This window comes from Mustela nigripes, chromosome 3 (genome assembly GCF_022355385.1).
Source record: "Mustela nigripes isolate SB6536 chromosome 3, MUSNIG.SB6536, whole genome shotgun sequence".
Lineage (NCBI taxonomy): Eukaryota > Metazoa > Chordata > Mammalia > Carnivora > Mustelidae > Mustela > Mustela nigripes.
Window position 1 is genome coordinate 195992264 of NC_081559.1, and position 13198 is coordinate 196005461.

The window sequence follows — 13198 nt, forward strand, 5'->3', positions numbered from 1 at the left end:
ACCAAGCTCAGTGATCAGTGAGTTCCAAGTCATTTAGAAGGCACAGCGGATTCAATCGCTGTGGTTGGGGCTGTGAAGGACCATGACGAGGGCTTTAAGGTGCCCAGCCCCATACTCCCTCTGGGTTTGTACAAGGAGGTTCTAGAGCCTGGTTTCCAGCTGGGTAAGTTTGGCCCAGCTGAGGACCATCCATTTCAACCTGCCAGACTGAGCCCATCCTGGGTTTCTTCAGGCTGTGGCCAGGCCTCCAGTTTTGGGTGTGAGCAGTGAGGGTCGAAGGTCAAGGTGGAAGGGTTGCCGGGTATAAATTGGTCGTGAATCTCTGGGAAAGGGGCCCTCGCTCGGCTCAGAGGTCTAGAATCTGGGAGTGTCTGGGCCCCAAGAAGCCTTCAGAACTGTCCAGCCAAGGTGCTCGCGCAGTAACAGGGTTAGACACGGCGCTGTGATGGGGTGAGGGCCAGGGTCTTTATTTCAAGCCACCCGCCGAGAGCCGGGCGGGAGCAGCGGGCAGAGACGACACCGGATCTTCGGGTTGACTCGTCTTTCTCCCCGGGGAGGGGCAGGCGGGGTCCTGGGCCCGCTCTGCCTGCAGGTGCGGGACCTCTCTGGATTCTGGGTCGGGATCCGGACAAGGGGTCCATTTTCTAAAAGGGGCGGGTCGGGGAGGGAGGCGAGGAGCGCCCACGAGGGGAGAGGCAAGGCCTGGCCCTGCTGAGAAGCCCCAGTGCAAGGGGGCGCCGCCTCGCCCTGGGAACCCCAAGCCGAGACCCAGAGCAGGGCGGCGGGAGCGGCAGGGAGAAGGGCGGGTGGGGAAGCGGCTGAAACCCTGACTCAGAGCAGCCTGAGCACCGGCGCTGCCTCGCGGCGCATGTCCCAGGCCCCCTGGTGGCCACGGGCTGCTGGTGCCGCAGGACGGCAAGGCCAAGCAGCTGCAGGAAGGACCCAGCAGAGGTGGGAAGGGTGGGCAGGTGTGGGGGTGGGGCCGGGAGGGAGCGCTCAGAGGCAGCCCCCCCTCCGCACTGCCTCCATCTCTCCCAGCTCAGAGACTTGGGGAAGGGGGCTCGGTCCCTCAGGAGGGAAGGGACCCTTAAGGGTGTCTGAAGGTTGTCCTGGGGAGGACCCTCCCCTGCCTCGTGGTCTTCGTCTCCCCTGGCCGGTCTGACCAGCCCCTCAGGACGCCCCTAGAGCTTTGGGCCCCAAGGTGGCCTCGGGAGAGGGTCTGGTTTGGACAGACTCCATCTGCTGAGACGACCAGAGAGCCAGGAGCCAGGCGGACTCAAGTTGCCCCCCCCCCCGCCCCCCAGGGCCTGTGATGGTGTTGGCTGTGATGGGGATATCAGGGCTCTGGGTGGGGGTATGGTGACGATCACAGGGAGAGCGGCACAAGGGTGGATGGTGACGAGGACTATGCATTGATGTGTGACGTGACAGTGATGGAGTCTCTCACTGTGTCTGCCGAGAAAAGCGGACAGTTGGACCAGATGTTGGGCTTGAACAGCGGAAGTGTACGTGGACTGCTATGGTGACGCGTGTGCAACTTATCAGGTATTCAGGCAGAGCCGAAAAGGATCTTGCATTCAGAGTGGACCACAAGTTGTGCAGAAGGAGCGAGGACCTGCGAGGCAGTGGCATCCGAGTAGAAAAGAACCTTGAAGTAATTTCCCTGAGTCCTCCAAGACTCTGGATTTCACTCTAGAGAGGCCCCCTGTGGGGCTCTGGGTACAGGTCTCAGAAGAGGAGGGGTTATGGACACTTTAGGATGTGAGATAAAGCAGCTAAAGGGGCGTCGCCACCAGTTTATGGAAAAACAAAATCCAAATATGGAACTGGGATGTCCCCACTGTCACCAAGTCAAAGGAGAAGGGATGGGGGATGAGGACAGAGTGAGGACAGCCACACAGGGTGACGGGGGCTACACCTTTCCTTTCAGCCCCGCTCCTCTGGGCTCTTGTCCTAGGCGCCTCCCATGGCACTTCCTCGGAGCCCCCCCAAGGAGACAGTGGAGGAACCCAGCCCCAGGGAACAAGTCGGCCCTGCCTTCCCCCTCCCCCCTCTCATCCTCTAGGGTGGCTCTACCACCTGCCCAGAACTCACTGCTCCTTCCATCCAACCCAGCGTCCCCTGCCCTCCGCCACAGGCCACCGCCTCCGGCCCTCCCTCCGCTCTGGGCTGCTCATCGGGCTCCGCACCCGGCTAGCCGGTCCGTCCTCACGGGCCTCTCCTCCGTCCACACACCCACCCTCCATTCTTCATCCAACACCCACCCATCTCCCTGGCTTCAGATCCGTCCATCTACCCTCCGGCACACCTCCTTCCTCTGCACCGCTTGCCTCACCCATCCTTCCGTGGGCCTCTAGTTTCTCCGCACAACACCCTGTAACTTCCTTCCCTCCTTCCATCCGTCCGTCCATCCGTCCATCCATCCGTCCGTCCATCCATCCATCCACCCATCCATCCACCAACCAGCTAGTGGACAGCCACTCCTCGGTTCCTGGAAGAGACAGAGAACAGAGACCCAACTCTTGGCTTTCCTGCTGCATGGGGCAGGAGCTGGGCTCTCCTTGGCGTGCGCGCCTGTATGCATTTGATCCGCCCCCCCCCCATCTCTCTCCCCTCCCCCACACCCCGCCCCCCGCTCGCTCTCCCCTCTAATGTGTGATCTGGAAGCTCTATAAGCCTGATGTAATCCGTAATGCAGTCTCTGGCTCCCGATTCGGGATCCAGTTTCAGAGAGCGAGAGATTGGGGAGCGCCGGCAGCCCGGTGGGGGGAAGCAGCTCGCCTCTCTCTCCTCCTCCTTCTCCCCGTCCTCGGCCTCCTCCTCCTCCTCCCCTCGCCGCCCCGCCCCCGGCTCAGCTCGGCTCGCCCCCCCCTCAGGAAGGGGAAAAAAGGCGAGAAGAGCGGGGCAGGCGAGAGGAGCGGAGCGGCGGCGGCCGGAGAGGGAGCGGCGGGCGCAGGCGGCGGCGGCGGGCGCGGCGTTGGCGGCGGCCCCGGCGGAGCGAGCGCGGAGCCGGCGAGCCGGGAGCACAGGCGGCCGCGCCGCGTCCTGGCCGGGCCCGGGCCCGCGCGCCCCGCATCGCCTGCAGCCCGGGCATCCGGACCCCCCGGCGCCTGGGGGGATCCAGCAGGCGGAGGGAGGGGGAGGGGGCCTGCGTGCGCCGGCGGGGGCACCCCGGGGTGCGTCCGGCTAGGCCTGGAGCGGGCCGGGGGCGGCGGCGGCAGGAGGAGCCCCCCCCTCCGCTCGGGTCGGGCTCCGGGCTCGGCCGCCGGCGACGCGGGGCGCTCCTGGGGATTTGCAACTCGCCGGATCAAGTCTTCGCTGGCGGAGCCGCCACTACTGGGGAAGGTAAGGAAGGCTTTGGCTGGGAATTGGGGGCTGGGGGCGCGGCGAGAGGGTCGCAGCGAGGGTGGGAGGGGGTCGGGGGAGGGGCAGGCGCCCGGACTTCTTAACTTCGCCGTTTGGGGCTTCGCAGCTCCGAGGTTTGCGCTCAGAGCTCGGGAGTTTGGACCCCCCCACCCCCAGCCCCCTGCCTCCTCCAGCGGCAGCCACGGAATCCGGCAGGTCTCTGAGCGCTCTGCCGGGCAGGCTGAGGAGGGGGCGACCCTGGCCGCGGCAGAGCTCCTTGGCGCTGCTCACCTCCCCCGAGTGCACACACGCAGCCTGGCCAGGCTGGCAGCCGGGGCTGGGGAAGGCATCCGCTCCCCATCACATGCACAGACCCAGGGCAGGCTGGAGAAGGCGTTCCCGTTGTGTCCCCAGCACATACAGATGATGGCAGGGGTCTTTGGGAGCCCCAGATGTAACCCCCCACAGCCACGCATAGACCCAGGTAGGTAAAGGAGAGACACCCCAGTGTGTCCCCCTTCCCTTCAGGAGCCCCCTACAGACATTGTAGGGGCCGGAGATGTCCTCCCCCCACGCAGAGCCCCCAGGCAAGCACGAGAAGCCGCCGTCTCAGCCCTCACCCATAGACCAGGCACTGGCTTTGGAGACCCCCGGAGGTTCTCTTCCCCCTGAATCCGCCGAGGGCCACCCTAGCGCCCACCCCCCCCCCCCCCCCACACGACCTGGCTCCTTCCGTTCTCGTCGTCTATTCCACTCGCTCGGACAGGCCGTGCGGATAAGCCGCTCCGAACTTTAGGTCGGCCCTGCGCCCGCTCCGCGCGAAGCAGCGAGGCCAGGAGTCGGGTACTCCTCGGTCCCCATCCCCAGCGGGCAGAGGCCGCCGGCCCTCCGCCGCCGCCTCGCTCTCCGGGAGCTGCGCGTAGCTGCCTCGAGGAATGAGCACTGCCCCCCTCCCGGGGAGGCTGGGGGCTCTGGGCACGAACAGGCGCCCTGTCCCCGGGTCCCCGTGGCCCCCTGGGCAGGCAGAGCGCGCCTCCGGCCTGCCTCAGAACGGGCGGCACAGAGGAGAACCGCCGTGGAGCCAGGCGGCCGGGAGAGCTAGACCGAGGCTGCGGCTCGGAGCCCCGGTCCCTCCGCCGAGCTTAGGCGACTCCTGCTGGGTCACTTCCCAGGCAGCTCCGAGAGAGCGCCCAGCCTGGCAGCCAGGCCCCAGCCCGCTGGGCACCTTACCCTTCCCACTTTTATTTTGGGCTTCCAAGTTTCTTGGAGCGCAAGGACCCAAGCTGGGACCTGACGAGCCTTAACCCATCCCTCCTCAGCACCCTTCGGCTTCGCGCGCTCGCATCACGTCCCATTCCCCCGGCCGGGGGTACGAATTCCTTCGCCGCAACTCGGGAGGAGTTGAAAGGCGGAAGGCGCGTGGGTGGGCAGGGGGCGCGCACCCCCGCCCTAGAGGAGCTTTATAGCGTACTGTGTTAGGGAGGTGGCTGGGGGATGTGCGCTCCCACCCCACCCTGGGGACCCAAGGAGACCCTTGGTGCCCTCCCCCACAGACACAAACCCACGCCCCCTCGGAGCAGCGGCCGCGCGGGCGGTGGAGTGGGGGGGAGCACCCGAGGCTGGGGTCCCTTTTTGTTTCCGGGAGGCAGTGTATGGTGTTTGGGGTCTGGAGAAGCGGCCATGGCGTCTCCTAGAACCCCGCAGCCTTCCATTCCCCGACGACCCCCGCAGTCGAGGAGGCAAGGAGGGAGGTCGAGGAGGGGGCCGCTCCCTCCTCGACCGCAGGCGACAGAGAAACTCCGCGCCCGGACGCCGGGTGCCGCCGGGTCCAGCTTTGAGTACCCCGGCAAGGTCAAGCAGGCGAGGGAAGGGGCGGGGGCTCTTGAGCGCGCCCCCGCCCGCGCAGAGTCGCAGCCTGGGGAGGGGATGTGGGCCGCCCGCCGAGTCACCCGAGCACCCGCCACCCGAGCCTGGTCCCCGGAGGCGGGCGTTGCGCGCATTCGGGGATCCCGGAGCGCCCCGCGCCGAGCCCGGTGCCTTCCTTCCCGGCTCGCTCGCTGCTCCTCGGCGCTGCTTTCAGACTTGTTGCGCCTGGATCTGGGGGGCGGGGGACGGCCCGGGAGCCCCGGAGCCCGGGCGGCGGGGGGCCGAGCCCTAGGCCGGCAGGAATGCGCCTCCGCGGCGCGCGACTCCGCGGACGGGCACGGCGCGGGGGACTCGAGCGGGGAGTTTGCTGCCTCCGATCCTGGAGAAGGACGCCTGTCCCCGCCGCGCTCCCGCGCGGGGGCGGACACAAGGCGATTCAAGGCCCTCGGCCTCCCGCCGCACTCCGCGGGCCCCCGGCGAGGAGGGACCCAGCTAAGTTGCCGAGCCCTCCAAGTCCCTTCCCTCGTCCGCAGGCTCCGGCCCCTCTCGGGCCTCCGCGGCCGCGTCCGTGCAATGGGAGCGCGGGTTATGCTCTCGGAGCCCTTCCAGCCCAGGCCCTCGGTGCTCGTCCGCGATCCAGCGTGGTGGGCTCGCAGCGGGCTGGGTCTGCGGCGTCCGGGCCGGCGAGGTCCCGAGGCAGCTGCGCGCCTGCAGACACTCGGCTGCGAGGCCCGGCCCTAGGCGGCCCCGGCAGGCCCGGGCGAGCGGCCGAACGCAGGCGGCCTCGCTTGGCGCCCTCGCCACCGCCCCCCCCCCCCCCCCCCGCCCCCCCCCCCCCCCCGTCCCCGGTCAGCCCGCCGGGCCCGGGCCCGCCTCCCGGAGCCGGTCCGGGAGCCCCCGAGCCCGCCCCCTGGGGACACCTCCGGGCTGGGGCCCGGGCGGCCGGCGTGGGGCTGCGGTGGCGGTGGCAGAGGGCGGCGCGCTGCCCCGGGCGGCCGGGAGAGGGCGCGCGCGCCCGCCCGCCGGCCTGCCCGCCCCTTCCGTCTCCTCCGCGCCCGCCCGTGCCCGCCCCATCCTGGGCAGCCCCGGCCGCCCCGCCCTCCCGCCGGGCCCTCTGCTGCCCGCCCGGCCGGTCACTGGCGTCTCGGCCAGGCCCCGTCACCTGTCCGTCCGCTCCCCCAGCCCCCGTGCCCTTGTGCACCGTGCACAGGCGCGCGCGAGCGTGTTTGTGCACGCGTGTGGCACGCACGCCGCCGGCATGCGTGTGCAGGCATGCACACTGTCACATCTGCGTGCGTGGCGCGGTGCAGGTCTCCCGGGAGTGTGCGCCCCGGCTGCACGCCCGGGATGGCCGTTTTTCGTTGAGCCGCCTTTCACCCTTGGGCAGGCCCTGTGTGTGCACCGTGGGCAGGAGGTGAGCCCCGGGAGCCAAGCTCTATGGGAGCCCCAGGAAGACCCTGAACCTGGAGGGGGCTGTTAACCCCATTGGTGCCAGCAAGCCCACGCTCTCCCATTGTCCTCTGGAATCCTCCCACCTCCGGCCTCCCTGGCTGTCGCTGCGCCACAGGGCAGAGCGTGCTTTCCAGGCAAACACACATGCCTCCCCATGCGCAGTCCGCAGGCACACCCGGACTAAACCTGGGCGTGCCCACGTGTATACTTGCCCTGGGGGCACAGTGAGGGCCATGGGAAGGGCATGGTTGCACCCCCACGCCCCCAGAGTGAAGGCTGACCGGAGGATGTGAGTGAAGACACTTGGACAAGCTCTACGAATCAGCTCTAGGGGGTGAGGGATAGCAGCCGGCCCGCAGGGGTCCAGATGTGGGGCTCCCACAGAGGCTTTCGCCAGGAAGCGACAGTTCACCAGGGCCCACAGAAGGGGTGGGTGGGTGGGTGTGGTGAAGGGAAGGGAACAGCCGTGCAAAGGCCCTGTGGCAGGTGACAGGACAGCTGTGAGGCGTGGACAGGACTTGGAAAGGACCGTGGATGGCAAGTGGGAGCTTCAGAGGGAATGGGGCCCGACCTAAGCCCTAGAGGCTTTGGGCTGCTTCCTGGCAGGTGGGGGAGGACTAATGGGGTCCTCAGTAGGGATGGTGTTTGGGCCCGATGGACACCCAGAGCAGTGGTGAGCTCCCCTGTGGACAGTGGGGTCACAGGAGACAGAGCGCCCAGCCGGCGACAAGGGCTGCCATAGCCCCCACCTGTGCCGCTCTACAGGCTACATTCATCAGGACGGAATGCCCCCCTCCCTGGCCCACCCAAGACCCCCCACATCACCGTGCAACAGGAGTAGACGCCCAGTTGAGTGTGCACAGAAGACCCCGCCCCGGGGCCTGGGTCCCACCGCACATGGGCACATCCCAGGCTGCAGTGCTCCTCGACGGGGACAAGGTCTCAAAGGGGACAGTCTCCGTGGGCACAGCGGCAGGGGGCGCAACATGAACCCCTCCCCCCGGGGGGCCACTCTCTGCCAGGATCCCTGAGACCTGCAGAGGTGGCTGGAGGCGGAGCCCCGGGCGCGGACCCCTGAGGAGCCTCCCCAGGCTCTGTGTCCTCAGCTGTGTGCTGGGGCCAGCCGTCCCCCCCGTGTCACGGGGCAAGACAAAGGCTGGAGCTCAGGGACGAAGCACCATGCGCGCTCAGGGGCACCTCTGTCCTGCTCATCCTCCCTCCCGTGCCCGTTAACCCAAGAAGTGGCAACGCAGGGAACAGGAGCAGGGCAGGGGACAACAGGGCGCGTCCATGTCAGCCCCAAACCCCAGGCCCTCCTGTCCCATGTGAACCTTAGCAGTTCCCTGACTTTCCACACAACAGCTATGTATGTACGTCTGTCCTGAAAATGGCTTAGGCAAATGACAATGTCCAGTGCACACTGTGGGTCCCTGCCTGTCCCCCACCCCCCGCTGTCACCTTTAACACCTCGATTATCGTCGTGCGGCTCCCACCGCCTGTCTTCCTGCCCACGGACCCCTGTGAGCCCCAGCTCCTCCCGAAGCCCGGAGAGGCCTCAGGGCAGGCACGAGAGTTGGGCCCCAGCCCAAGCAGTTTGGGGAGGCTGGCTGCCAGTTTTGGGGTGCCGACTCTTGGCTGAGATGTGGGCTGAGGGTCCCTGAGAAGGAGATGCTGAGGGCCGGTGGGCAGAGGCCTTGGAGCTCTGCAGGGGTCCCCAGGGACAGTCACTGACCGTCCCCCAACCTGGATGGGGGGGCAGAGGGAGAACCAGGCCCCACCCGTTGAAGTCTGTGCCTAGCCCCCAAGCCTGGTTAAGCCCTGAGCCTGTGTGGGAGTTGATGGCCCCAAGCTCCCTCCTGCTTGGCAAGGTGACTTTGGACCAGCCGCTTCTCTGAGACTCTGTGACTCAGGGCCGGGAGCCCTGCCGCCCAGTGCCCCCGAGTGCCGGCACTGCAAAGGGCGCGGCCGAGGTTGGGGATGCCGAGGGCAGGTCTTGGTGAGGATATGGTCTGCCTGGGCAGGGGAGGTGGTGACATCCAGTGCCCTGGGGGACGCACGGAAGGAGAAGGACTCAGCAGGCGGGAGAGCACGCCATCCGCCGCCCGCTGCCCCTGCTCCCAGCTGGTCCCAGAGGAGCCCTGACCTGTCCCTGGCTCCTGCCTCACAGGTGGCACCTCCTGAAGCCTTCTTCTTGACAAGAGCACACGAACTCGCACACCCACACGTGCACATGCACACACGTGCAAGCCAGAGACCCGCTCACACTGCAAGTGTGCACACGCTCTCCTTCCCCCCACAAAGCCTCATCCGTGCACACTTGTCCTGGGACACACACTCCCTCATACACAGCACGCACACGTGTGTGCATGTGTGCTCCGCACCCACACATACTCCTCAGAACCCCAGCCGGTCCATCTGGGGGCCCCATGGTCCTGCTCAGGAGCGCCAGGTCCCCTTGTCCAGGTCTCCTCCAGAGCCGGGGGCGGGGGTGGCCTTGAGTTCCAGCCCCTCCCCCCTGCCTGTCCTTCTCCTCTCCTGCCTCCCACAGAGAGCAGAGGTCACCCGTGGGTGGTGGTGGAGGCCCCGGGTGCAGCCTCCAGCTGGGGGAGCCTCCGCCCCTCCGAGCCTGAGACGGGACATCAGTGCTGCAGCCTGGGGTGCTGTGGAGGAGGTGCAGGGACCCCGGGATCAGGGGACCCTGGTTCCGTGAGACAGTTGTGGGCTAAGTTGCGATCTCCACGCGTTCCTTCCTCGCGCTCGCCACGGGACCCGCGTGGGCTCCGCCTGGCCAGGCCTGCCCGGAATGTCCCGGGGACCTCACACATTCTGCCCAGGGCAGCCCCACGACTGGAGTGTGTCCCCCAGCCCCTGCCTGACCGCTTCTTCCCACCTTTCTGCTGTCGGCTGGCCCTCTCCACGTGACCTTGGGCAGGTGACCTTGGACAAGCCCGTCCTGCTGGGGACCTGGGGAGCACAGATCCTAGTGTGGGGGCGTGGAGAGGAGCACCACTCGCAAGCCAGCAGCCGGCTGGGCAGGGCAGCAGGGCTTCCGCCCGTCACAGGGCGGAGGGCTCGCTCGGGCACTGAGCCGGCGATGCAGAGAGGAGAGAGCCCAGGCACCTCTGTCACACTCAGAATTGGAGCGACCCACTCCTCATGACCGCCCCCCCCCTGCAGGGAGCCCCTAGCCCTGGGACAGAAGCTCTCGCTGTCCCCACATGGGACGCTCCCCAGGAGAGCCAGTCCGTGTGCACGTTTGCACTCGTGTGCGCGTGCCGGCCTCGGGTGTACGTCGCCCCACGTGCCTGTGTGTGCGAGGGCACATGCGTGCGTCGGAGTGCAGGCCACATCCACTCCCAGGAGGGCGTGCAGGGCTCAGGTGCGGCTTCCTGGGGCGGGCCCGTGCCCCGTGGCCCAAAGGGCAAGAAGGCACGCTGGGCGGGGGCCACGGGGCCCCCCCGGGCAGGGCAGAACAGAGGCAAAGCCAGGAGCCCGAGTGCCCGGAGTGTCCTCAGGGAGCAGTTTGGGGTGATGGGATTCTGGGCCAGAGGAGGTGTGGTGAGGCCCATCAGAGAGCTGGCCCTTGGTTCCAGGCCAGGGGGGCCTGGGGCAGTGGGGGCGGCACGGAGTGATGGCGTGTCTGTTGGCCTCCTTTGTGAAATAGAGGCGAGACCTCCTTGCCCTCCGTGGGAGGGGGGACCAGGTACGAGCCTGTAGGGGTGGCCTGGAGCAGACCAGGCACAGGACGGGCCCCTCCCAGCCACGGACCCTCGGGTGGGGAGGGGGGCTTCCTCTCTTCACTTGCACAGTTCTGCCTGGCTTCCAGCCAGGATCCCCCCACGACCCCCATGCCCAGGCAGGTGGCAAGGGAAGGAGGCTTCCTGAGGGGCTGGGGCTGGTGGGCACAGTGATGGGGGACATCTCAGGGGCCTGGCCTGGGGCTCTTCAAGGCAAGCATGGGATACCCCCCAGGTCAGCTGGGGGATCACTGGGAGCCTGGTTCGCACAGGCTGGGAGCAGGGGCTGCTGGTGGCTTGGGGGGGGGGGGGGGCAAGTTCTCACACCCCACCTGCTTCTGTGCTCATGGAGGGAGGCCTGCCCGGGCTCTCCCGGCCCCTCTGTGTCCTGGGTTGTCCTGGACCAATGTCAGCAGCCCCTCCCCGCCCAGGGACCAGGCTGCCACAGCCCAGGAGGGATACATGGGGGCTCACAGGACCACCCCCCGGCACAGGGAGGACAGGCCGCTGCGGGCAGAGGTGGTTGCTTGTCCCTGGACGGCCTCTCCTGCTCGCTCTCCTGGCCCCTGCCTGCCAGCCAGCCCCTGGGCTACTGCTGGTGCCGAGGGGGCGCAGCCACCCCTCCCCCAGTGCAGCCTCTTCCCAGGACACACAGGCAGGCACTGTTCAGGGGGCCGGCCGGGACAACAGAGTGCCTTTTGTGGCTGGCATCTGGGATGCCATTGGTGGCCTGGGGTGGGTGGGGAGGGGATGGGGAGGCCGGGCCTGAGGTGGGTCTGTGTGTGCACTGGGCCTGGCGGGGGAGGGTCGGACAGACCCAAATGAAGTTGGAGAGTCCTGGAGCCCGTGGAGGCAGTGTCCAGCCCAGGCCCTTGTACAGCGGGGAAACCGAGGCACTCGGGGCCTCTGATGGCAGGGCAGGGGCACGGACGCCTCTGGGATGGTGTGGAAGGTCGGCGCGGCGCCCCACAGTGATGGTGGCCCTGAGAGGCCCACTGTGGGCTTGATTCTGCTCCTACCCCACGGGGGTGCTGTGACATTGAACAAGGGGTCCCTGAGGAGCCGCCTGCGGTCAGTGCTCAGGAAATGGCCATCCCTCTCGCCCTGGCTCCCAGCTTCCTGTCCCCGCCTGGCACAGCCGGTTCTCTTTGTCCCCCTGCCCACTGTCACACCCCTCCTGTTCCAGTGGCCTCTACCCTGTGACCCCACTCAGACACCTGCAGGCTCCCTTGCCCTCCTCCTGAGCCCACAGCACAGGCTCTGGGAGGCCTCGCTGCCGGGCGGGACGGACGCCGGCCAGGGGGTGGGGACTGGACACCAGGAAGAACTTCCCGGCAGCAAAGGCAGTGTGGGAGAGGCAGGACCCCAAAGAGGCTCGGGTGCTCATGCCACCATCCTTGGGAGCCCAAGAGGGGCAGTAGGCAACCAAAGCTGCAGTGACCCAGGCTGGGAGCTGGGGGGCCAATGACCAGACCAGCGGCCTGTGTGGGGAGGAGGCGGCCCCTGTGAGCGCTCGTGGAAAGGACCAGCGGGAGCCTCATCAGAGCCCGGCACCGGGGGCTGAGTGGGGCCTCCGTGCGCCCCTCACCAGGGGCCAGCCGGCTCAGAGAGCTCTGACGGCTTGCTGATGCCTGGGGGCCAAATGTGGTTGAGGAAGGGGCCCGAGCCGGCCCAGGGCACCCCAGATCTGGCCCACCAGTCTGAGGCCCTGCCTTGGGCTCATCAGGGCTCTGGCTTGGCCACTGGGCTCTCCCCAAGCCATCCCCTCCAGGTCCCCTCCTGTCCCAGCCCTGGTGTGCGTCAGGCTGACCCTCACATCCCAGAGAACACGTGCGGAGCCCGGCTCTCCTCTTGCCGTGGAGCCTTGCGTGAGTGTGGTACAGGTGTGCGTGCCGGCGCAGGTCTGTGGACACGCACACACCCCTGTGCTCTCACACACGTGCCCACATGTAGGCGTGTTCTGAGACGCGCCTGCATCCACACCTGTGCCCCATCTCTGTGACCCCGGCTCCCCCCGGCCCAGAGCCCATGCAGGCCACTTCCTCGCTCTCCCTGCCTGCACCTGTCCCTGGCCGTTAGAGGGACCCCAGAATGGTCAGATCAGGCCCTGCCCCCACTCATCTGGGGACCAGACCCGGACACCCTCCCCTCCAGGACCCCACCCTGAGTGCCAGGGGGGCCAGGCCCATGCCTGTCTGCCCCTGCCCTGTGTCGGCACCAGTCCCCCTGGCCTGAGATAGACTCCACTTAGCCTCCCCCGTGGCTGTGTGACCTGGGGCCGGACCCGAGTGCGCCGCAAGCCTGCCCCGCTCCCTGCCTGCCATGGGCCACCTTTGGCGCAAGAAGGCTCAGATGGGCCTCGGGCCCGTTTATCCACAGTCTCCTTGGAGGGGCCTCGGGCCCGTTTATCCACAGTCTCGTTGGAGGGGATCAGGCAGGTGGCTCCAGGGGATGGAGGAGGCCTCGTCTCACTGGAGAGGCCTGGGAGGCAGAAGGCGAGTGCCCGCCGGCAGGTGCAGGAGCCATCACAATGACCGCCTGGGCCTCCTGCCCTCTCGGCCCTGCGACCCTGCCTGCGGAGCCCGCTGGGGCCGTGATGCTCCCCCTCGCCGCTGGGACAGCCTTCTGGCCAGCGGAGCCTTCCCCAACGCCCAGGGTGTGGAGCAGTTTGAGTCCAAGATGCGAGCTGAGCCTAGCTCCCTGGTGGCCCTCGCAGGGAGAACCCCAGAGCTCCCAGGCACACTGTTTGAGAACCCCATGGCTAAACACTTTTAGGTCATCTTCAGGTCCCCGGAGTC

The 13198-nt window shown here is 67.8% G+C and overlaps 1 protein-coding gene across 2 annotated transcripts in view; it reads left to right on the forward strand.

The window, feature by feature from the left end:
* Nucleotides 1–3145: 3145 nt before the first annotated feature.
* Nucleotides 3146–13198, forward strand: part of ADGRB1 (adhesion G protein-coupled receptor B1) — a 75656-nt gene continuing 65603 nt past the window's right edge. For both annotated transcript variants that reach the window (XM_059395241.1, XM_059395242.1), the window contains exon 1: nucleotides 3146–3345. The gene's annotated coding sequence lies outside the window, so the exon portion shown is untranslated. The remainder of the gene's footprint in view (nucleotides 3346–13198) is intronic.